Raw genomic sequence first — 23,458 nt, forward strand, 5'->3', positions numbered from 1 at the left:
ACCGGTTTACTTGTGAGATTGTTTCAAAAGAAAAGAGGTATTTATCATGTATTTTGTTGTTTAAGATGACCATCTAAGTTGAACTTTTTATAAGAGCACACAAAATGTTTTTACAGAGTTTCTCTAAAAGGAAGCACCTCTAAGATTTATTTCCTACAAATGAAATAATTTGATTCGGTTTGTAGCTCATTTTGATTAAAAAAGAAAATCGTGAGAAAATCATATCGTGGACAAAAATTTGTGAACCATATCGAATCGTGAGTTGAGTGCATCATTACATCCCTACCAATAACCCATTTATATGAGCATATGTGAAAATCTTCTTTGATGTAACACATTCTTCTGTGGCCAGGGAAGGTAATAAAGATATAGATAAGGACTTCAGTGCCAAACACACATCTGACAGTACGGTAAATAGTGCATATATTTACAGTTTCGGCATATAAAAAGCGCATTGCCACAGGTGAATGGGACATTATATACCCCCCTCATCATGTTTACAATTGTTCACTTTTGACTGCGCAGTTTCAGCCACCAGTGGACAACCACCCACCCCCACATAGGCCCGCCCCCTCGGTCGGTCTGCCCGCTCGCAACGACTACTACCCCCCGCCGTTATTGCGACGTGCTTATTATCCGGTCCACGAAATTTAGTAGGGGTAGTAGGGTCTAAGATCAAACTGATGAAATAAATCCTAACACATTCAGAAAACAATGGAACACATTTGTTTCGGATCACAGCGGCAGCCAATTTAAAACATGAGACTGCAGGATTAATCTTAGCTTGGTCTGGAGCAGGCTAGCTTCAAAGAATAGCAGCCATTGAGTCACACATCCTGTGTCCTCCGTCTCTGTGATCTCAGTGTTGAGACTGAACGAAAACAGTAAACCAGCAACATTTATGTCATCTGTGAAGGTCACATTGCTGCCATAATCCTATTGGCTTCATTCAGTGGCTCTCAGCCGACCAGAGTCTCTCTAGTTGTCAATCCCTGAGGCTGGCTTTGCCCTTGGACATTGCTCACACTTCACAGCAAATGCAACTGCCACATACACACAAGGTATCACATGGTGCACATCGCCTTCACAAACACCCATACAGTATAGAGCTGTTATGGCCTGGGAAGTGAAAGGTGTGAAACAGAGGCATTTCCTACTAATATAGCTTTAACAGCCACTGTGTTTTTTCCTGGACCAGTTTAACATCCTTCACCCAACCCCCACTCGCTGGAAGTGATAAAGCAGAAGGGTAGGGGTGGATGTGGTAGTGTGAAATTCATTGAGCGTGCTCTATGATACATTTACATTTTAATGTCCCCCCCCCTCCCCCGTGTGTGTACTACTAGCAGGGGATCAGAGTTGCCTTTTGATTTCCCTTAAACAACCCCCTGCAAAGATTTTTGGGTGCTATTCTGATCCGAGTCTATTTTCCCAACATGAAGAATTAGGCAGGATAACACCCCCAACCTCAACATTGTCCTAGGCCTGGTTAAGCATGCAAAGATCATAGTTACTCTGGATTCTCATCATTTGAGCTGCAATGGGGTAGTACTAAGGCTACATCCAAAAATACATGTTCCATTAAAACAAAAACCTGTCCACACAGCATCTCAGGATCCTTTTAGATATGGTTTCCATCCGTACTACAATTGCTTAAAATGAATATCACATGACCACTTCTACTTGTCAAACATATGCCATTGTAAGCAGGACGTGTTACAGGGAATAAGGTACAAGAGGCTGTACTTCAATAATGTTACAGTTCCAAGGTGGTGTTGGTTCCATTGCGTAGCTTATCTTAATGCTTTTATAATACAGTTGCCAGCGAAATTATTAATAGTAAGCTGCCTTTCAGCACAAAATAGTTGTAGCCACCAAACGTTGTGTATTACATTTCAGTAGCCAGGAGAAAATTGTCCGATATGTGTCTCTCAGGCACACCTGATCACAAGTCCCCTGATGGAGTGGATTGAAGGCTTTTGGCTGGAACACTCCCTCCAATATTCTGCCCTTCAGCCCCTTACATCGAAATTAATGTGTGCGTCGTTTGAAAACATCCCGAGCAACCGACCGCTTCCTAACAGGCTCATGCACTGGTATAACAAACATTCAATACGATGTTTGTATTCTGGAAGCCAAAGAGAAAAGGAAAAAGCACATGCTGCATTTAAATGTATTAACATGCAAAGATGAGATATTCTGTGGAAATAAACACACACACACACACTGCACATTCCTTCCACTGCAGCTCTAGCAAATCCAGATGTGTATGTGGCTGGAAGACAAATATGGCCTATAAATGGTAGTGTGTGTGTGTGTAAATAACTGGATAGTTCTTGCTTTTAATAATAGCAAAAACTGGCTTTGACCTTCAAGATGATGGCAGTAAAGTTACTAAAAAACTGTCTAGAGAACCAGAGAAAGATGGAAAGAGAAGAAAAATAGGTCACAGCTGTTCTCAATTTTTTCTCACCACACTCCCACTCTAACCACTCCAGCCAACCTCATCCCTTCGCCCCAACATACATACCCCACTTGAAACAGCCTGTGGAGGCCCCGGACCTTATAGTTCATGTGTTTATTTTCTGGGTGCAGAGGAGAAGAAGGGAAAACGAGAACCTTAACATTCCACAGGACACATGCTCCACCGCTAAGTAGTGAAGGATAAGGAAACCATCAGACTTTTATGAACATCTGGGCTTGAGTATCTGGAGAACGGCGCATAGGGCAGTCAGGCGGCGAGAAGTCGACCGGTCTGCAGACCGAAACGGCATCTGGAACGTCAAATGGAAAGCTCTCAGGTGCCTGTGGGTCGCTACTCCAACATGAAATTTGAAGGCAGGAGTGGGCCGTGGCATCCAAATGTTGCGGGCAGGCAGGCGGCTGAGTATCCCAAAACCGTTCCAAGGGTCTCGTGGCTGGGTTTTAAAAAGGTTCGCGGAGTCCATCATGGTCTATTTGTACAGACACAATTTTGGGTTCTGTAACATTATCATGGTCTTAGGCCTTTTCTGTCAACATATAACCAGGACATTCTGATCTACCATTCCAAAATTAAAGTCTCTCAAAATACCATACATGAAATGTATGGTTATCTTCAAAATCTTTCACTACTTTGGTCAATTTTAGGGAAGTACGCAGCCCCACCACCTGTGTGACTCCCCCGTCAACACTGTGGAGTCCCTCCGTTTCCTGGGCTCCATCATTACCCAGGACATCTAGTGTGAGCTGAACATCAGCTCCATCACAAAAAAGGCTCAGCAGAGGATGTTCAAAACAACTTCATCGTTCATGGCGATATTGATGTTTTTTTGAAAATGCTCCCTACACACATAGGCTCTAAAAATTGAATTTCCAAACTAAGGTCTCAAGATCACATTGCGCGATTTTGGTTTAATCCCTGGGAGGAGTTTGGTCTTTTACAACCGTAAGAAATCATGAAAATAGGCCAAAAACGCAGCTTTTCAACTATTAATTGCAGCACCCCCTATTATATTGTGAAAAGAATTAGGGGGTGTTCAGGGCTTCAATGTTTACACATGCTATAATTTTGGTGAGGGCAGTCATTTGGAAGTTATAAATCTTGCCAGATTAAATCACAACCCTTGCGAAGTTAATTAGCCCATATCTTATCAAAACAATAAGCTATCAGCACTATTCTTATATATCAAGGGCACATGGAACCAATAATGATCCACCGAAAGTTTCGTGACAATCAGGTTCAGCGAAATTGCCAAAAACGTGTTTTTCACAAAATTCAAAATTGCTCTCTTGCAATTGTGCAATCAAAACGTCCATCACCTCCATTCAGTCAAGGCAAAGAATGCGATCTGTGGGAGGTATTCATTTGCAGTTATTATTAAATTCTTTAGGTGGATATAATAGTATGACTAAGAGTTTTCATGGTCAATTTTGAGGGAAAATTCTAACCAAATAAAATATATCTGACTTCCTGTTTGTTTTAGAGCATGGTCCCCAGATACTATTTTAAGTCTCCCTGTAATACATTTGTTCAAAAATCACCATACTTGTAGGTCAAACAGGGGGCCAGTGCTGCTTTGTTGAAAATTTCCAGGGGGCGCTATGGAGGTAATTTACAACTTTTGCAACAAAACTCCACATCAGTAAAGGTCTGTAAAGGTCCTCACCTAGGACACTCACAGAGCTTTTCAAGAGTTTTTGAGTTTGCCGAGGCTCAAAAGATGTGCTTGAACTTTAATGCGAAGACCGTGTCGTCATGACAACAACGTTTTTCAAAAACTCCCAATATTCACAATCACCTATCATCACAGTCTTGAAGTCGATCAGAATAAAAGGCTAGGAGATAGACATCTAATTGTTGAAATTTTGCATTGACCTGAGCCAATAGGTGGTGCTATACCTTTTTCGAAAATCACTGCATGGGAATGGGCTAGAACATTTTTTCAGGGGAGCTATAGAAACATTTCTCCATACCATAAATGTCCGACTCAAGGCCCTATAAAAGTAGATGCTATTCCTAATCAGTCCACTGATGCGTTAGACCAGGGGGACCAGGTTGATTGCCGATTAATTTCTTTCAAAAGCAACCCTGCCTGACTCCAATGAGTACAACTCATCCAAGTAGGGTGATTAAGAAGAATTTGTGGAATCATTTTTTTCTGATACCTCCCTCGCTCCTGACGAATGAGATCCTCGTTGTTTTATTTCCGTTTGGTTAGCGCTACTACTTATTTATTTTCAGGGAGGGGTGGAAGGCGCTATGGACCATAACCGGCCGAGTGGGCGTGGGGTAGTGTAAATCGCCATGCGTTAGACCTTTTCAACCACGGCGTCACCCCAGGCAGCAGCGCTCGCTTGAAAATGACTGTGCCCCCACCCTGCATCAGCTAGACCATCTGACCATCTTGTACATGCACATGCAGATATTAATATTATATTCCGCAGACCATCTGACCATCTTGTACATGCACATGCAGATATTAATATTATATTCCGCAGACATGAATCTATGTGGAAGGAATTTATTGCTTGGCCCTAGTATTATGGAGAAAGAGATAGAAACGGGTTAAGTATGTGACAAAAAGTTTAGTCTACACTGTATGAGGACATGTTTGACAGTGATTATACTGTAGATGAAGGTGTCAGCAGAACGGACTGCCATCTGTTGAAGTAGCCATCTGACATTGTGTGCTGTTTTGAGATATTCCTTTGACATTCATCAGGTGTTATACACCACTTCAAAGAGACAGTGGTATAAAACTACTTAGCAGTCAATTGGAATGCTTTAGGCAATATCTTCTGCTTGAACAAGGTGGAACAGATAACGTCGTTGTCACCTTCTGTATCTTTCTCAGTAATGGAAGACTGAGATTTATCAGACTGACATGGTGCCTCCAGCAATGGCGATTCTGGGGGGTGGCCTGGGGTGGCCGTGGAAGTTCATTGGCTCCCCCTGTAGCCACCCCAGTTGACAGCTGAACAACTGATTTAGGGCCAATTTTACATTTTTAACTAACAAAGTAATGGTCGTACTGAGGCTGTGAGAGCAGAGAAATTTATCAAAGTGACTGAAGATCTAAGTCATGAACTCCACCAGACAAGGAGGCTTTTGCAAATGAAACAGCAAAGTGGAATGCCGAACTTGTCCGATATTGTTGAACTTGCAGTGTTCCTTGAACCTCATAAGGATGTTTTTCACACATTTTCGTCTGTGCAAGATAGCCATAGCCCTCTCGGTAAGCAGTGCAGCATGTGAGCGCAGCTTCTCCGCTCTTAAACTCATCAAGACCCATTTGCGCACAACAATGAGACAGATGACAGACTGATAGGTATTCCTGCTACCTTACCGAGAGGTGAGAACAAACCACAGACAAGTCGTATATATTTCACTTTGCAAAGGGGAAGCCCAGCCACACAGCGTGTGCAGTGTCGACTTCCGACGAACTTTCCTTTACAACAGCCTTTTATTCGCATCCATCACACATACACAACAACAGGGTGGAACATGGGGACGGGGGCTTCCTCTGTTCTAGAGGGGTTCAGAGTTCATATGTATTGATATCTACTCCTGTGTCAGGGGTGGAGAGTCCATGTGTATTGATTTCTACTCCTATGTAGTGATATTTTACCTGTGTCGGGTGCAGAGTTCACATGCACGCGCTTATGTGTACAACATCCTGTGTTACAGTCAGCTGGTGCTGTACCACTCCTTAGCCGCACGTGATACATTTCTATAAGATGTTCCAAAAGCATAATAATCACCCACTGTGCCCTATCACAGACTGAGCAACATAGGTGTTCTCAGCATTGAGTCTAGAAGAGCAAAATCACTTGACATGGACAAATCTATTTTTAAACCTTTTGCTACAAATCACCAAAACAGGAGAATTCATCTGATGTAAGATGGATGAACCCAGAATTTGTCTAATGGTCTTGTTTTTGTGTTGTTAAGGTTTGTTTGGTTTATGTTACAACTGTTTATGTACAGTTTTCACAGGTTACATTATGAAGTTAGTTATATTTGGTCTGGTGGCATTGCATTAGACTAAGTCTTGTCTTGTGGTCTTGGCCCTATGTGAAAGCATTTTGTAGCAGCAGAATGAGCAAAAGCAAGAACTAGCTACCTCTATTGCACTTTGTTACTATTATTAGAATCCTCTATTGTTCATGAAAGTTTAAAGGTTTACATAACATTACTTCATAGTATATACTTTGTTTGGAGTTAAGATTTGTTTGGGTTTTGTTACAATTGTTTATGTATATGTAACGGGTTGTATATAGGTTCTGTTAAATTGCTGCTTAAATGGGGACAGTGCCGTCTACCATGGCCACCCCAGTAAAAATGTTCTGGATACGCCACTGGCCTCCAGATTGGCTTCATCAGGGTGACAAATTGGACAGAACCCATCAAAGTGACCACAAGACTTGTACCTACCACAGCAGGACCTACACCCTCAAAGGGACAACCTCTGTCTACAAGCATTTCCTTTTTACAGCATAGCTGCATAACATAGAAAACATATGTAGTGCATACCTTCATATAATATGAATGTATGAATAATATTTATATAAAAAGTTTTAACAAAGTGCGCGCCCTAAAAACAAGTATGTAAAAATGTATCTATCCAATGTCAAATCAATCTTGTGAGAAAAATACTTAATGACGAGAATCACTTTTCTCTCCAGTAAAACATTTGACTGCAATTACAGCCTTGGTTTTCTCAGCATAAGCATTTTTCAAGCAGTGGATTCAGTTTCTCACATAATACCTGTGATGATACCATGTGCTGAGCTTCTAAAATCTTTGACAAAGCTCAGTGGCAGTAATGTGATCAATATTGTATGTATTGTATGAAAAGAATCTCTTTGTGCTTTACAATATGTACACATGTGACATCCTCAAAACCCCCAAACTCTCATATTGGCAGAGGGAAAACTCCCTAAAAACAGAATGCAATGGATGTCATGTGTACAGAATGAACAAAAATGATTTACAGTATGTTCAATTCACATGACAGAAAAGGTTCAAATATTAGTAAGCCAGATGAAACACCACTGGAGGAAAAAACATAGCTATCAGCTACAACCATTATCAGATGTAACCACCTTCATATATAACCAGCATCCACAGAAATCTGTGAGGAGGGAAAACACAGACTTCAGGAAAGAATCAAAATCAGTAATGTTGTTTTATGATGACAGTAATAATAGTGACTAATAATAATAATGATAGTAGCAGCAGGTGTCAGCACGGCCGTGGCAGAAGGCAGGACCAGGGTCCAGACAGAACCACATTCTATGAAAACCTGTTGTTAGGCGAGAAAGCACAAAAATCTTTTGAATAAGTGATGTGCATTAATTAAATGTGAATTCTTATGGATTGAGAGAGAGAGAGAGGAGTGTGTGTGTCCTAATAATTCCCTTGGCAGTCTAGGCCTCATCGTAATTTTTTAAGTCTCTAAGAGCCACAAGTATCCAAGGATTTATGGAACACAGCTCTCTAATAGGGCAATATGGTATTATAAGCTACTTAACATAAGACGGCGCCTGAGCAGCTAGTGCCTTGACAGTTGTGTTTTTCCTAAAAGTTAAAGTAACATGCCTACCAACAAACAGTATCTCAGGTGATGCTAATAAATAATTTACAAGGTCCTGTAACTAAAAGGGCTCACTTTCCCGGTCCGGATTCTCCTCAACAATCATCTCCTCAGCATGTCAACCTTGCCCTTACTAGCATTTTTCCACCGAATCTTCCCACATCAGCTCCCTCTCTCACTCGCTGGTAGAAAAACAAAAACAAAAAGTTGATGTCAGTGACAAGTGACGCTTTGGATGAAAGTCCCTGACACCGGCAACTGTCATTGTGCTCAGCAGAGAAATGAAAACCAAAGGCAGGAAGGTTTTGGTTGGAGGGGAACGGAGCGAGGTGAGGCAGGAGCTTGTTTCCGTGGATGAGAAAGACATATTTGACTCGGAGCCTTTGTTTCTTACTTTACAATTGTCTGTGCAAAATCTTCCACCACATTTGTTAAGTTAGTAAGCTAACTATCAGTTACGTTATCAGTAGCCAGCAGACTTCACTGAGCAGATGCAGTCTTGTTTGATTCTGTGTAACATTATAACGTTAGTACTGTGGAGGGACCGTCTTTTACTCAGAAAATATATTGTAAGAAACTATTTTTTCTGGCGTTTGTTTGTGGTAACGTTAATTGCCCATTTTACTGTGAAAAGGGCTCTGAAAACAGACAGTAAGAAACTGCTGTTTGTTGGCGCTAACGCGTGTATTTTACTCCATAAAGAGCTGTTAACAACCTATTTGTTGATTTGATGTTGCTGTTTTAGGCTGCAGTTTTTTAGCACACTGGCTGATGCAACATCTGTGTTGTAACGTGAACATTACAACACAGATGTTTTTTAGCATAACTAATGCTTTTCCAAATGGTTATTTTGACCTGTTAGTACAGTGTTATACAAACGTTGTTGAAATGTCTTACTTTTATAATTAAATAATTGTTAAAGCATCACATCTTTTTCACATTAGTATACCATGGTATTTCTAATATTGGGAGGTACACCGGTTCTTTTACTGTTATACATACTAAATTGTTGTTAAAGTTTTTTATTGTTAATTGTTTTTCCCATTAAGGATGCAGGCCGTACGAGTGAAGTACAGCGATCGTCAAAAGTACATTTGTTTTGAGGGAACACCAACCTTCAAAACCTTTTTGGATTGTGGTGAGTGAAAATATTATACTCACTAATCTCTGGGACAATTTAATTTGGCATTAAATTTGTTTTGCCTAACTGAAAATGTTTTCTCTGCAAAACGAAAGGTCTGCTATGAAACTGTAAGTCAGTTTTAGGACAATGTTAAATTAAAGATGGCCTTTTGACTTGCAAATAGGCAACCAATTCATCATTAAGCTTGTCTCTTGTTATTTTGTCTTCGCAAATTTGACATTCACACTGTGGACTTAAAAATCTATGATGAAACAAAGACAGAAGTTGATGAAGATGTGTTTGAGTTTCTTCTAAAGAAACAAAACCTCGGTGTGCTAGATATTTGTTTACTCAAGACCGAAATCTTGATGGTGAGTAACTTATGGCTTCATAACAACTTGGACAATCCAACACATTTTGTATATGCAAGACAATTGAATGTATCTAATTTATTTTAAACTTCAATTTAGATATTTATACAATCCTCTTGATTTTTGTGCTCTGAAATATTCACAGCTTTCCCAAGATTCCTGGACATAAAAGGACTGGTATGTGAACATTCTACTGCCTTGTCACTGTCATGACAATTTATTTTTTCTAATGTTCAATAGCTTTGGTGATGCTATCAAGCTTTCCATGGTCTCTCATCTCATCTTCAACCGCTTATCCGGGGTCGGTCGCGGGGGCAACAGCTCCAGCAGGAGACCCCAAACTTCCCTTTCCCGAGCCACATCTACCAGCTCTTACTGGGGGATCCCAAGGCGTTTCCAGGCCAGTGTAGAGATATAATCTCTCCACCTAATCCTGGGTCTTCCCCAGGGCCTCTTCCCAGCTGGACGTGCCTGGAACATCTCCCAAGGGAGGCGTCCAGGGGGCATCCTTACCAGATGCCCAAACCACCTCAACTGGCTCCTTTCAACGCAAAGGAGCAGCGGCTCTACTCCGAGCTCCTTGCGAATGGCTGAGCTTCTCACCCTATCTCTAAGGGAGGCGCCAGCCACTCTCCTGAGGAAACCCATTTCGGCCGCTTGTTTCCGTGACCTAGTTCTTTCGGTCATGACCATAGGTGAGGGTAGGAATGAAGATTGACCGGTAGATTGAGAGCTTTGCCTTTCGGTTCAGATCTCTTTTCGTCACAGCTTTCCATGGTGCTACATAATGGTATAATGTTCTGTTTAACCGGTTCAGATTGACCAGGATTTTGGTCTAATGTTTGGTAATGCTGCTACAAAGAGGTGGCCTACTCTCTACAAGCAGAAAGTCCTGGAACAAAACCAGGATCCCACACAGACAGCCGACCTTCAAGAACTGCTTCAAAATGCTCAATGTACATCGGACCTGGAAAATGGTCTTGAATATTTCTCCATGAATTTTTACTTTCAGGATGGGACAGTGACATGTGATCCATTTTGGTTATTGTCCACGTTCTACCACCATCAACAAATGGCCGCAAGAGACCAGGAAAACCTTCAGCCAGACAAGCCAGTAACCATCTCGTGAAATTCCTTAAGGTGAGGTTACAGTTCAATTAAACTGGAAAAACATCACTGTTCTGATCCCTTATCAATCACCTTTAAGATTATGGTCAAATAATAGTAAGATCATTTATTCAAAGAAATTTCTTTTAACTGTTTGTAACTGAACATTTTACAGCTAATTCATTCTTTTTTGTCACAGACTGGAACGAGCATCCAGGGTCATCTGGACAGCATCACTGAAAGTCTTCAACCCTACCTGCTAGCTGTGGGGACCCAGAAGAGTCTGATTCACAAGTACTTCTGTAACACCTGCCTCTGCTCTTATTGTGCCTTCTGCCTGTTTGCCCCCATTCACTTAACTTGTCTTCCTATTAGTTCCTCACCATTAATTGCCCTGATGTTACTCACCTGTGTCTAGTTGTCTTCCCCTCCCCCGTGTATATAAACTCACCCGTGTTCACTTGTTCCCAGCCGGATTGTTGTAGCTCCATGTCGACTCACTTTCCAGCATTCCCTCGGTTTGTCGACCCCATTTACCTGCCTGTTGGACGCGTATCGTTACCTGCATCATTCTGGAAGCAATAAACCGTTTACCCGTATTCCTGTTTCCTGAGTCGTGCATTCGGGTCCGCCATTAAAGCCTGACACTTCATTGTGATTGACAAACGTGCAATACCTTGTAAGTCGACAGACACACTTGCCAGATTTGATGAGCTTTTCAAAGCTCCTTTTGTCTTTGGCACGTCTTACAACCAGGATCTGATAAACCACAATCTATGAAATTGATATCACTAAGGTGAATCCAAGGGTTGCAGAGTTGAGGGCTCGGATGCTTCATTGAGTTGATACAAAGCGGTTTTGGTTTTAAAAGCTTTGTGGAGCAAAACAACAAACCTCCCCCAGTCAAGTTGGGAGAGGACTCAAATATATTGGGGTTAAATTCAAATCAATCTTGGTGTTAGCTTCGCAATCAATCACTCATCTTTGGAGACTTGGTTTGTCCAAATGATCAACACTGGTATTTACTACTCCTTTTACTTCAAATCGTTAACACAGTATTTAACCAAAGCTATCAAAGGGTATAACTATTTTTTTGAAACACCTAATCGCAGAACACCATAGATTGTTCAACCATTTATTTCCAAACAAAAGGCTACTACCAAAACGTCATTTCATGGTGCATTATCCTACGTGTATTCTTAAAATTGGACCACTTTTGCACATCTGGTGCACACGCTATGAAGCAAAACACAATTTCTTCAAATTTAAGCATAAAAAAGCTTAAAAAATGTCACTAAAACATTGGCAAAGAAACATCAAACTCGTATAGCATACAAGTGGCAGACATTTGATTCCAACAGAGTGATAATTGGTCGAAGTAAAATGGAATCTTTGAATGTGCTAGACTGTGGCAAAGCGATGCCTGAAACTATTCAAGTACCAATAGAAACCAAGGTTTTAAATGTCAAATGGGCCAAGCACCATGGAAATATGTATCGGTAAGGTTTAGTTGTTTGTCTGAGAGTTCATTGTGAGATGCCAGTTTTTCATAAAATCCACCAAGTTCTTCTTAAAGGTGAGAGGTTATTGTTGGTTACATTAGCAATTATTAGCATATAAAGTTGTATGTACAAAAGAGGGACCTCATGTAGTTGATGTTAAAGAGGTTTTCTGTTACAAAGCATTTGACATACAAATGTTGTACAAGTGTGATGACAGAAGTTTGTTTATTGTGCCATACCAGTTCCTATGATGCAGCATGCACGAATGAAAATTCCAAAATGGACCATAGAATACAGTAAGGTTATATAGTTGTAATCATTCTTGGATGTATTGTACATTTTTCTAAATAAAGTGTGCTTTGATAAATACAAATTTTGTTCTATGTTGAGTCAACTGTAGTTCAGAGATATTTTAATTTCATGCCACATAGAGTAAATTTTCATCCAATAAAGTTAATAAAAAAAGAGTACATTTTTCTTCAATTTGAGTTTAATTTACTCTGATAATTTTACTGTGTACTTTGTCTATCTAGACAAATACTAGTTCTTTAGGGAAATGGAACCCCTGTGAGTGTTCTGATGTGCAAATATCTGTTTATTTGTTAGAAATCAATATAAAAAAAGCAAACATTGACTTTGAGATTTGCCTGAAATAGAATCACTAGATACTAGGCTAAAACCACAGCTTTTAGTGTGTGGACAATACACAAAGTGTCACGTTGGTAAGAGTGAGGATTACTACTCTGGAGAATACTTTTGTGAAGGCCTCAGAAAAGCAAGTCAAAACGTGTATTTCCGGCTTTGGTAGGCCGATTGGCCTTTTTAGAATTGTCTCATCCTATAGAGCAAAATCCAGGTCAAAAGTTTTGGTCTCGAAAAATACTATTATATATTAAGTATTCAGAATAAAAACAAGTGCACAAAAAGTATTTTCGGGTTGTCATAATCTGGCTCAAGCGCCAATACAAAAGAGACGAGGCAGCGTAAATGGTCAAAACTGAATGATTTATCAAAGAAATAAACTAAACATAACTTTTGTAATGTTTAAGGTGTGTCTCACTGTCACGACTACCTGGCTCACAGTAGCACCCACATGGAAAGAACCTATATAAACATATATGTTTTGATATAGGTAATTGATATATGTGACATATATAAAATTGGCCGTTTTCCTATATGTTTTATTATATATGTACATATATGCGCCACATATATGCCCACATATATGCGCCACATATATGCCCACATATATGCGCATATATGTGGCGCATATATGCCCACATGTATGCCCGCATACATGTACACATATATATACATGCATAAATGTACCTATATAGTAACATATATGCACATATGTCCACCTATACATTAGTAAAATTATTAAAATCCAAACTAGGAAACAAAAATAAAAGCCCAAAATGTACAAAAATGACAACAACAAAAAAAAAAAATCATTTAATGGATCTTTGCATCTCTGCGAGCTTGGAATTTATAGCTGTGCCTATCTGCCCTCGGCTGGCTGCCGGCCATTTCTTCAATGTAGCATCTAGAGAAGACAAAAATAATTAGACAATATAATAATATTGTAACAATAATGAGCGAATGGCATTCAGCCATCTGTTCTGAATTAACAAATCCTGACTTTTTAACACATTCCGTGTTCTCTGGGCTGGGCTTTGAGCAAACAAGACCTTTGTTTTACACACACACACACACACACACACACCATGCTCGAAGAAGGTATGCATTAAAATCAAACAAATCAATTACCGGCATAGACAAAATAAGGCAGGACAGAGGGGATTAAGGGTGAAGGAGGGGTGAATATTATTTATGAACACTTCAGACAACAACAATATGCCATGAGGTTATTTGCAACAATATATGTTCTACAAAATAGAGGACTTCACACCTTACAGCACATTGAGCGCAATACCCCAGAAATGTGGCTTTAGAAAAGGAAAGGTGGGATCAAAAAGTGAGCAAGCAATGAATTAGTATTATAGATGCTAAGCAGATACAGTAACAATAATGGGACCTTATCCAGTCTCCATTGATGCCTAATATACATTGATACAAGTAGGCTATGGTTAAAGTGGTGAACTTATAAAGTCTTAAAAGTTTTGTTTTCCCTTCTCAACACATTATGCATTTACTCACCAATAATGGCTGCCTTTTTTATTTTGTCCAGGGCAACCAGCTGCTCCCCGTCCCCTCTGGTTGGCTTCCCACCTTAAAGTAATATTTCAAAATTATTATGAAAGGCGGGTAAAATGAAGGTGGAGTAAGCAAGAGTTTATTTTATATATACACACACATCACATTTTCTTGAGGTGCAAGGAAATACAAAAATAGCAAGTAAAAAAGCGATGGTATGCCCGCACACAAACATGATTTATTCCACTGCATGTAACGCCTCGGCTCGCTTTGCTTTTCCACTGCGTGGTACGACTCGTCTCAGTACGGCACAGCTCGGTTCGCTTTAACTGAGTTGCTTTTCCACTGCAGAAGTACCACTTCAGTGTGTTCATGTCACGTTTAAAGTACCGTTACGGTACGCTTAGAACATCAACAGACCAGGTACCATTTAAAGCGAGCCGTACCATGCTGTACTATGCAGTGGAAAAGTGCCATAATTGGATCCTACAAAGCATACAGTTTACACTCATCCTTACTACATAATGTTATTCACCTGTGGTTTCGCTGAGTTTTTAGTTGTTGCCGCAGTCTTGTTAGAGAAGAAAAACATCTTTTCAACAATTTTATGCATGTGGGGCAAGTAAATTACATATTACCACTAACTATCCAAACATAAAAATCTCTATAGCTTAGTTAATAACACACACTGAATGCAGACTGGTAGTGTACCTTGTTCTTTGTGTCATGACGCGCCTCATCATCCACTATCTCCTCCTCCTCCTGTCTCGTATTTAGAAACATTTTTCTTTTTCACGACAACCTTTGGAGGGAGAGGGAGAAACAGAGGAACCATGAATGTATTGTAATGTAATGTAACAGCACACACACAGGATGCAGACTGGTAGTGTACCTTGTTCTTTGAAAGTCTGTCATGACCCTCCTCCTGCTTCTCACCCTCCTGGTGCTTGTTTTTGGAAGACCCTCCCTTTTTACTGTCAACCCACAAGACACTGACTTTTAGCCCAACTCTTATTAACTTGCGTTACACCACCTTGCACATATATCTTGGCAAAGCACATTAAATCATCATAGATGACACAATTACAAACCTACAAACATACACATTAAGAAACAAGAGAGGGGAGATAACTTAAACTAAAGCACCAATTGGTGCAGTCAGTTACCTTTTTTTAAGCCTTCTCAGTCTTCCCCTGCCGAATTAAGAGACTTAACATTAACATTAGCAAATAGCTAATGTTTGCTAATGTAGCTAACAGCCAGCATGCTAAGCTAGTCAGGTAACAAGATCCATTTTACACTTCTTTACGTGCGAGCAAAATTTAATGTAATATATACATAATAGAATGTAACATAACTTACTTGCCACGTCAATAATTTTGGCTGGGTGAACCGGCCAGGGTTGGCGGCCGTTTCGCCATTCCACCAGCTTCTCGTTTTGTTCAGTCGAGGCAAAAAAATCTTGAACTGAAAAGTTCCGGACACAGTCAATCGCCAAAATACTATGCGCCCCACTATCATCACCCTCAGTCCATTCAAGTAGTAAAAAGCAGTAAAAATGGAGACATCAGCGTTTCGCTATGTCTCCATTTTTACTACTTTTTACTTAGTCCCAGCCGTTATCTTTCGGCGCGAAAGATACGATCGCAGCTGCATGTGAATGACGTCATCCACAAGCGGCCCAGCGCGGTTGATGACGTCATTCGCACAATTAACCACAGTGAAATGCTCAGATAGATATGGGATGATTACTTTTTTTTGCTACATTTAGACTAATGACCTTTCAGCCATTTAGAAACTGCATTAATGTGAATGTGTGGAAGTGACTTGACATTGCAAAAAAAAGGCTTGATTGACAAAATAAAATAAAAACACGAGTGATGTTGTTATACATTTTCTTCTTTACCACTATCTTCATACAAGAAATATTTGAAATTGTATAGCCATCATAGCTTTCCATCTCCTCTCACTTAATTGCCATAGTTAAATTCCATAACATCACATTACATGTGATACTAATTTCACGTGTTTGCATTTATACAAGTTCTTGCAGAATTTTTATTATAGTTAGTTCTTAATTAATGCTTTGATAATAATATGAGCTAGGCATCATGTATGACAGTATGACAGTGAGATATGAGCTACATAATGACCAGATCCTGCCATGAGCTATATAAGACATATCTTGTTTGTACATTGGGTGTACATTGGGCTTATATGTGGATATAAGAAATACAGGAGACCTATATGGTCTGTATATGCACATATAAGCACCACAATTTAGCCTTTATGTGGCATATATGCAACATATATATTGTCATATATGCGCATATATGACAATATATATGCCGCATATATGCGCATATATGCCACATATATGCGCATATATGCCACATATATGCGCATATATGCCACATATATGCGCATATATGCCACATATATGCGCATATATGCCACATATGACAATATATATGCCGCATATATGCCACATATAGGTCGCCTATATGTAGCATATTGTCACACTCCGGCTGGGGCATGCTGCAGTGAGGACTCAGGCGCAGAGTTTCTTCCATCAAAGTGCTCTTTATTAGACAAACCAATAACGTGCTCCAACGACGAGGGACATATAGACAATGACACGACAAAGGACAACAGGCACACAGGGCTTAAATACACAAGGGAGGTGCAGGTGATTGGACACAGGTGGAGACAATCTCGCAATCACAAGACAAGGCAGGAAGTGAAGTTACCCCAGGACCACAAGAGACATGAAACTTCAAACTAAAACAGGAAGCGAGGCCAAACCGTGACACATACAGTATACGCATATATGCAGTATATTCAATTCAATTCAATTCATTTTATTTTGTATAGCCCAAAATCGCAAATTACAAATTTGCCTCAGAGGGCTTCACAGTCTGTACACATGCAACATCCTCTGTCCCGAAACCCTCACATCGGCACAGGAAAAACTCCCCAAAATATGAAAAAAACCCTTCAATGGGGAAAAAAGGGAAGAAACCTTAGGGAGAACGTCAGAGGAGGGATCCCTCTCCCGGGATGGACAGACTGCAATGGATGTCATGTGTACAGAATCAACAATGTAAAAAAAATATATAAAAAATATATGTACATATATACTGCATATAGGTTTCATATATGTGCATATATCCACATATAGGTTCTTTCCATGTGGGCAGTGACATAGGGGAGACCACACAGTTGTTTAGTTAAATCAAATTATAGTTTATTCAAACGTCATTTCCTACGACGAAATCATAACTTTCATTAATAAAGGTGTGTAATCAGTAAATGAGAAACCAAAAAGGTGTAGTGCGAATCTGCAAAGTGTAACGTAGGCGTCCTGAAAGAAAAAGCAAAGAAGAGCAAGTGCTGCTGCCATCCTGGACGACCGAGCAGCGACGCACAGCCCAGAGCCGAGTAGAGTCGAGAGGGGATGAGCGAGTACAGCATTATCTGTACTCGGATTTGGCGGGTCCTAACCCGGAAGTAGGAAGTATTTTACCCATAAGTTGTCGGGTTGTCTTGAAATGGGCTGGGCTTTAACCGTTATGCTCTTTTTTAAGCATGCAATTGACCCTTCGCAGGGAGCTTGATTAACAGGTGACCAATATAAAACATGAACTTTGAAAACAGTGTACTGTACTGACGCATTTCTGCGGTTAAAACAGCATTCCTTCTTAATTACTGTGGTGTGTGTGTGTGTGTGTGTGAAGAGAACCAGCAGACAGTAAAAAAAATTAATTTGAAGCTGAAGAAATCCTTTAAATTTATGGCGAAAGACCCGTAAACCTGACGACAGAGAGGGAGAGAGAGAGCTGTTCACTTCTCAGTGTTCTGTGTGTGAGCCGAGCGGGACACAGCAACACAAACAGTATGTGTGTAGGGGAGGGGCGCTGTGACTACCAGCCAATCACAGAACGCAGACACAGACAGCTACCCAATGAGGACTTTTATTCAATCCGAGCACAGATATTGACTTGTATTACTCGTATAATACTCGTACTCGGCAAAAGTGCTTTATCCGTACCGGATACTTGTTTCAGCCGAGTATCCGGCTCATCTCTAGCAGGCGATCCTCTTAAACAGTCCCGCCCATCAGCTGCTGTCAGATGGACCAGGATTCCACAGCTCCCCCTTCAGATTAGGAGGGGAGAGACAGCCCAACCATATTCTCTACATGAAGGGAATGAGCACACCCAGCACAGCATAGCCGGGCGTGACATCACTCCCCCCACAAAACAGGGACTCTGTAGAACTACATTCTACTCATTACACCCTTCCCCCTAGTCAATACTGAGAACAAAACCTAAACCCAAAAAACGATAAGTGACTACACCCCCTTACCAGTTTAACTAGTTACCCCGAGATACTAGTTACCCCGAGATACTAAGGTTAGACTAAACCAAACTCTTTATTATCTCTTAATACAACAGCCACGACTATAAATTTCCAAAATCATTCCCCCCCCCCTTCAGTCCACCTAATATACCCCCCCCCCACCCTTCCACCCAGAAAATCCTGGCGCCTGGATAGCAATTTAAGAATGGAAAGTCGGGAGAGAGGAGAGAAAAAAAAAAAAAGACCGGAGAGGAGATAGACACCACTTAGTCATAAAGAGCCCGCGACAAGGCATCAGCCATGACGTTCTCGGATCCCTTGATGTGCGTAATAGACAAGTTATACGGCTGTAGAAAAAGAGCCCAGCGCATTAGGCGCTGGTTAGTGTTCTGAAGAGAAGACAGGAAAGTAAGAGGATTGTGATCCGAAAAGACCACCACAGGGTGTAGCCCACCACCAACATAAACATCAAAATGTTGGAGTGCCCAAATGAGGGTCAGGGCCTCCTTTTCGATTGTAGAATAGTTCAACTGGTGACGATTAAATTTCCGAGAAAAATAGGAAACTGGTCTATCTATTCCATTGTCATCCTTTTGAAGGAGATCGGCACCTGCCCCTACCTGGCTGGCATCTACTTGAAGCTGGAAGGGCTCCTCCAGCCTAGGAGCAGCCAGGACAGGTGCAGAACTCAGGAGAGCCTTGGCGTTTTCGAATGCACGTTGGCACTCATCAGTCCAATCAAATTTAACTGAACCCTTCAGTAGGTTAGTTAGTGGGGCAACAACAGATGAAAAATTACAGCAAAAACTCCTGTAATACCCTATCATCCCGAGAAAGCGCATTAATTCTTTCTTGGTGACAGGACATGAAAATTTGTCAATGGCCAGGACCTTTGCTCTCACTGGTCGAACGTTCCCCTGTCCCACCACCTTCCCCAGATACACCACTGTAGCTTGGGTGAACTCGCACTTTGCCAAGTTCACCGTGAGGTTTGCAGCCGCCAAACGCTCAAATAATGAACGTATGCGGGCAAGGTGGACTGTCCAGGTGTCTGAATAACAGACAACATCATCAATATACACCGCACATCCCTCCAGTCCCCCAACGACTCGATTCATGAGCCGCTGGAAACTGGAGGGGGCGTTGCGCAATCCAAAAGCCATTCTCGTATACGAATAGAGTCCCGACGACGTGATAAAGGCCGAGACCTCTTGTGCCCTGGGAGTAAGTGGAACCTGGTAATACCCCTTTAGCAAGTCAAACTTGCTCACATAACGGGCTGCACCGACTTGGTCAACACAATCTTCAATTCTAGGCAGTGGGTAAGAGTCTGGTTTTGTCACACCATTTACTTTTCTGTAGTCCGTGCAAAACCTGTATGTATGATCCGTTTTTTTTTACTAATAAACAGGGCGAAGCCCAGCTCAAGTAGGACTGTACCGCAAGGCCATTTTCCAGAAGATATTGGATACTATCATCCAGACTCTTACGCTTATCAGGACCAGTGCGGTAAAACCTCTGACGGATTGGCTTAGCATCACCCACGTCTCTGTCATGCTCAACTAAAGTTGTGCAGGTGGGAGTATCTGCAAACAGACAAGAAAATTCAAAGATTAGCGCTTTCAATTCTGCTTACTGCTGCAAATCCAAATGGTCCAAACTTCCCTCTAATTTGGCCAACGTCTCTGAATTATTGAGACGAGCATGCAACATAGAATAGTCAGGGCCCTGTACATCATCCTCCAACTCTGTACCGGCTACAGACGTGCTTGACACAACTAACACAGGTGATTTTCTCTTACCACTAGGAGACTGTGCCGATGCATAGTATGGCTTAAGTAAATTGATATGACATAACTGTGTTGCCCGCCTACGGTCAAGCATAGCCACCACATAATTAGTCTCTGACACTTTTCGAACCACACTGTAAGGCCCTGATACTTTGCACCAAAAGGAGACCCAGGTATAGGCAACAATGCCACCACCTGATCCCCTGGGCTAAAGACACGAGCTTCTGTTTTACAGTCATAATTTCTCTTCATTTTTATTTGAGCGTCAGTCAAATTTTCGGTTGCCATTTTACATGCTAACAGCAACCTGCGTCGGAAACCATACACATAACTAGACAAACTCTTAGGTGGTTCAAATGACTCCATATCACTTGACAACACACAATGGGGTACGAACCTTGTGGCCAAATACTAGTTCGTTGGGACTAACCCTGTGCTTTCTTGCACAACTGCTCTCGCCGCCAACAATAGCCATGGTAGACCCTCCTCCCAGTTGCGTTTCATCTCTATGCAATAAGCCCGTAATAGAGACTTAAGGGTGGCGTGGAACCTCTCCAAAACTCCTTGACTTTGTGCGTGGTATGCACTACTCAAGTTATGCTGGATATGCAGCTGTTTTAAAGCTGCTGCAAATGTTTTCGATGTAAAATTTGAACTCCGATCGCTTTGGATCACTCTGGGAAGACCAAATATTGAAATAAATTGCAACAATGCTTTCACCACAGACCTTGTAGTAATGCTCCTCAAAGCATAAGCAGCAGGATATCGTGTCGCCTGGCACATGATGGTAAACAGATAAACACATCCTGATTTTGACTGGGGTAAAGGGCCCACACAGTCAATGATCAAATGTTCAAAAAGGCTTACCAACAGACACAATGGGTTGTAAAGGCGCAGGCTTAATGACAGAATTTTGCTTACCCGCCATTTGACAGACATGACACGTTCGTATAAACCGTGCAACGTCCCTCTTTATCCGTGGCCAATAACAATGTTTCAACAACTGCTGGTATGTTTTCTTTACACCAAAATGACCTGCGGTTTCCCCATGCGCTGTTTTTAGTGCCCCTCCCTGAAACTTCTCAGGCATCACCACCTGCAAAATCTGATCTCCCCCATCAATACCTGGAGTAGGTGACCACCTTCTTAGCAACAATCCATCCTTCACAAAATAACAGCGATCTAACTTGTCATCTGCCGTCAACTCAAAATATTTCTGTAAGCTCTGATCGCTCTTTTGAGCCTCAGCAATGTCCCATCGAGACAACGGTACTGGTAACTGTGGGACAAACACCTGAGCAGACATGTGCTTCGATACCTCAGACGAGTTGGCATTCTGCTTATTTGCCATAGCGCGCGTCACAGCGCATGCCGTAAAAACCTCTGGAAAATCTTTTTGACTCTTATCGGACTCATCCACTGACGAAGGCCCGGTCTTAACCACCGGAGATGGTGAAACCTGATCAGGAAAAACACAGTCATGAGCAAAATTATTACCCACAATCAGATCAATTCCTTCAATAGGTAAAGAAGGACGAACAGCAATAGTTACTTCCCCGCTCACAAAACCCGAAAATAACGGAATTTTGTGCAGTGGTACTGGAAACGACTGGAGACCAATTCCCCGTATTAATACACAGTTTCCTGTATCAGACTGAGATGACAAAGGCAAGACAGATTTACAGATGAAACTTTCTGATGCACCCGTATCACGCAGAATTCTCACTGGAACGCGATGAGAGTCTCCAACCAATGCCTCTGTGACAAATGGTGCATAATCTGTTATACAAGATGCAGGACATTCAAGCTCATCACCTTGTACATTGATCAAACCTTTTTCAATTGATACTGTACATTGTGCACGATCAAATGTCTTTGCTGGGATTTTCTTAGTTTTCCTCTGAGCGTATCACCGGAACAGAAGAAGCGCAAAGGCCAACTTTTCCTCCTTCGACCTTCCCCCTGTTAGGCTCCAACAACGCCGGACAATTTTTTTTCCAATGATTTTTCCCAAAACAGTAATTACAGTCTGTTTTAAGATCAAAATCTGATGGTTTACCACGTGCCAGTGAAGTGGAAAACACAGATGCGTCCATATTAACCCGACTATAGCGACGTTCTTTGTAGTTCGTGTTTGAACGCAGATTAAAATCACGAACTGGAGTTTTGTGAATGAGAAAAATTATCGGCAAGAACCGCGGCCTCGGTTGCTGTTTTCACTTTATGTTCGCTAATATAAGTGGCTATTCGATCAGGCACAGTGTTCTTCAGTTGTTCTAAAATCATAAGATCACACAACTCCTCGAACGAGTCCACCTGCTCAGCTGTAAGCCAATGTTGAAAAAAACTGGTCAATTCCCTCGCCCATTCAGCGTAAGTTTGCTTGTCCGATTTTTTCCATGATCGAAAACGCTGTCTATAAGCCTCAGGGATTAACTCATAGCATTTTAACACCGCTGCCTTAACGCACTGATAGACCCCCTTTTCAGAAGACGATAAAGCCACAAATGCCTTCTGAGCACGGCCAACCAAGGTGGTTTGTAACAGTACAATTTTATCCTCGTCACTCCAATTTTGCTCAGTAGCAATATTCTCAAATAACGAAAAAAACACATCTGGATCCTGCTCATTAAATTTAGGCAGGAACTTGATCATAGCGTCCAAACCCGACTGCTGCGGTTTCCCAAGTTTGCCTTCAGCTGCTAATTTCACGTTCATGCTCTAAATTTTTAAGCTTCCCCATTCCAACTCACGATCTTTGTCTTTCTGTGCAGCTTCTATTCTTATACAGTCCAATTCGTTATCAAGCTTTCTTTGAGCTAATTCATTGTCAAATTTTTTCCTTTGAAATTCTTGCTCTCGTTTTACTTGCAATTCGATTTAACAATTTTACTTGCTGTTCAAATGTTAACACGATGGATTTTTTCAAAGTGAGCTCACTGTCACCCGATGCTTCCTGACCACCACG

General features: G+C 41.3%; 1 long non-coding RNA gene across 1 annotated transcript; it reads right to left on the reverse strand.

The window, feature by feature from the left end:
- Positions 1 to 13,649: 13,649 nt before the first annotated feature.
- Positions 13,650 to 16,022, reverse strand: LOC119210683 (uncharacterized). Its single transcript, XR_005119685.2, has 5 exons — positions 15,231 to 16,022; positions 15,050 to 15,140; positions 14,342 to 14,413; positions 14,220 to 14,241; positions 13,650 to 13,727 (listed from the first exon to the last, which is right to left on the reverse strand). It is a non-coding gene; the product is annotated as an uncharacterized LOC119210683 (long non-coding RNA).
- Positions 16,023 to 23,458: the final 7,436 nt, after the last annotated feature.

This window comes from Pungitius pungitius, chromosome 2 (assembly GCF_949316345.1).
Source record: "Pungitius pungitius chromosome 2, fPunPun2.1, whole genome shotgun sequence".
In the NCBI taxonomy this organism is placed as follows: Eukaryota; Metazoa; Chordata; class Actinopteri; order Perciformes; family Gasterosteidae; genus Pungitius; species Pungitius pungitius.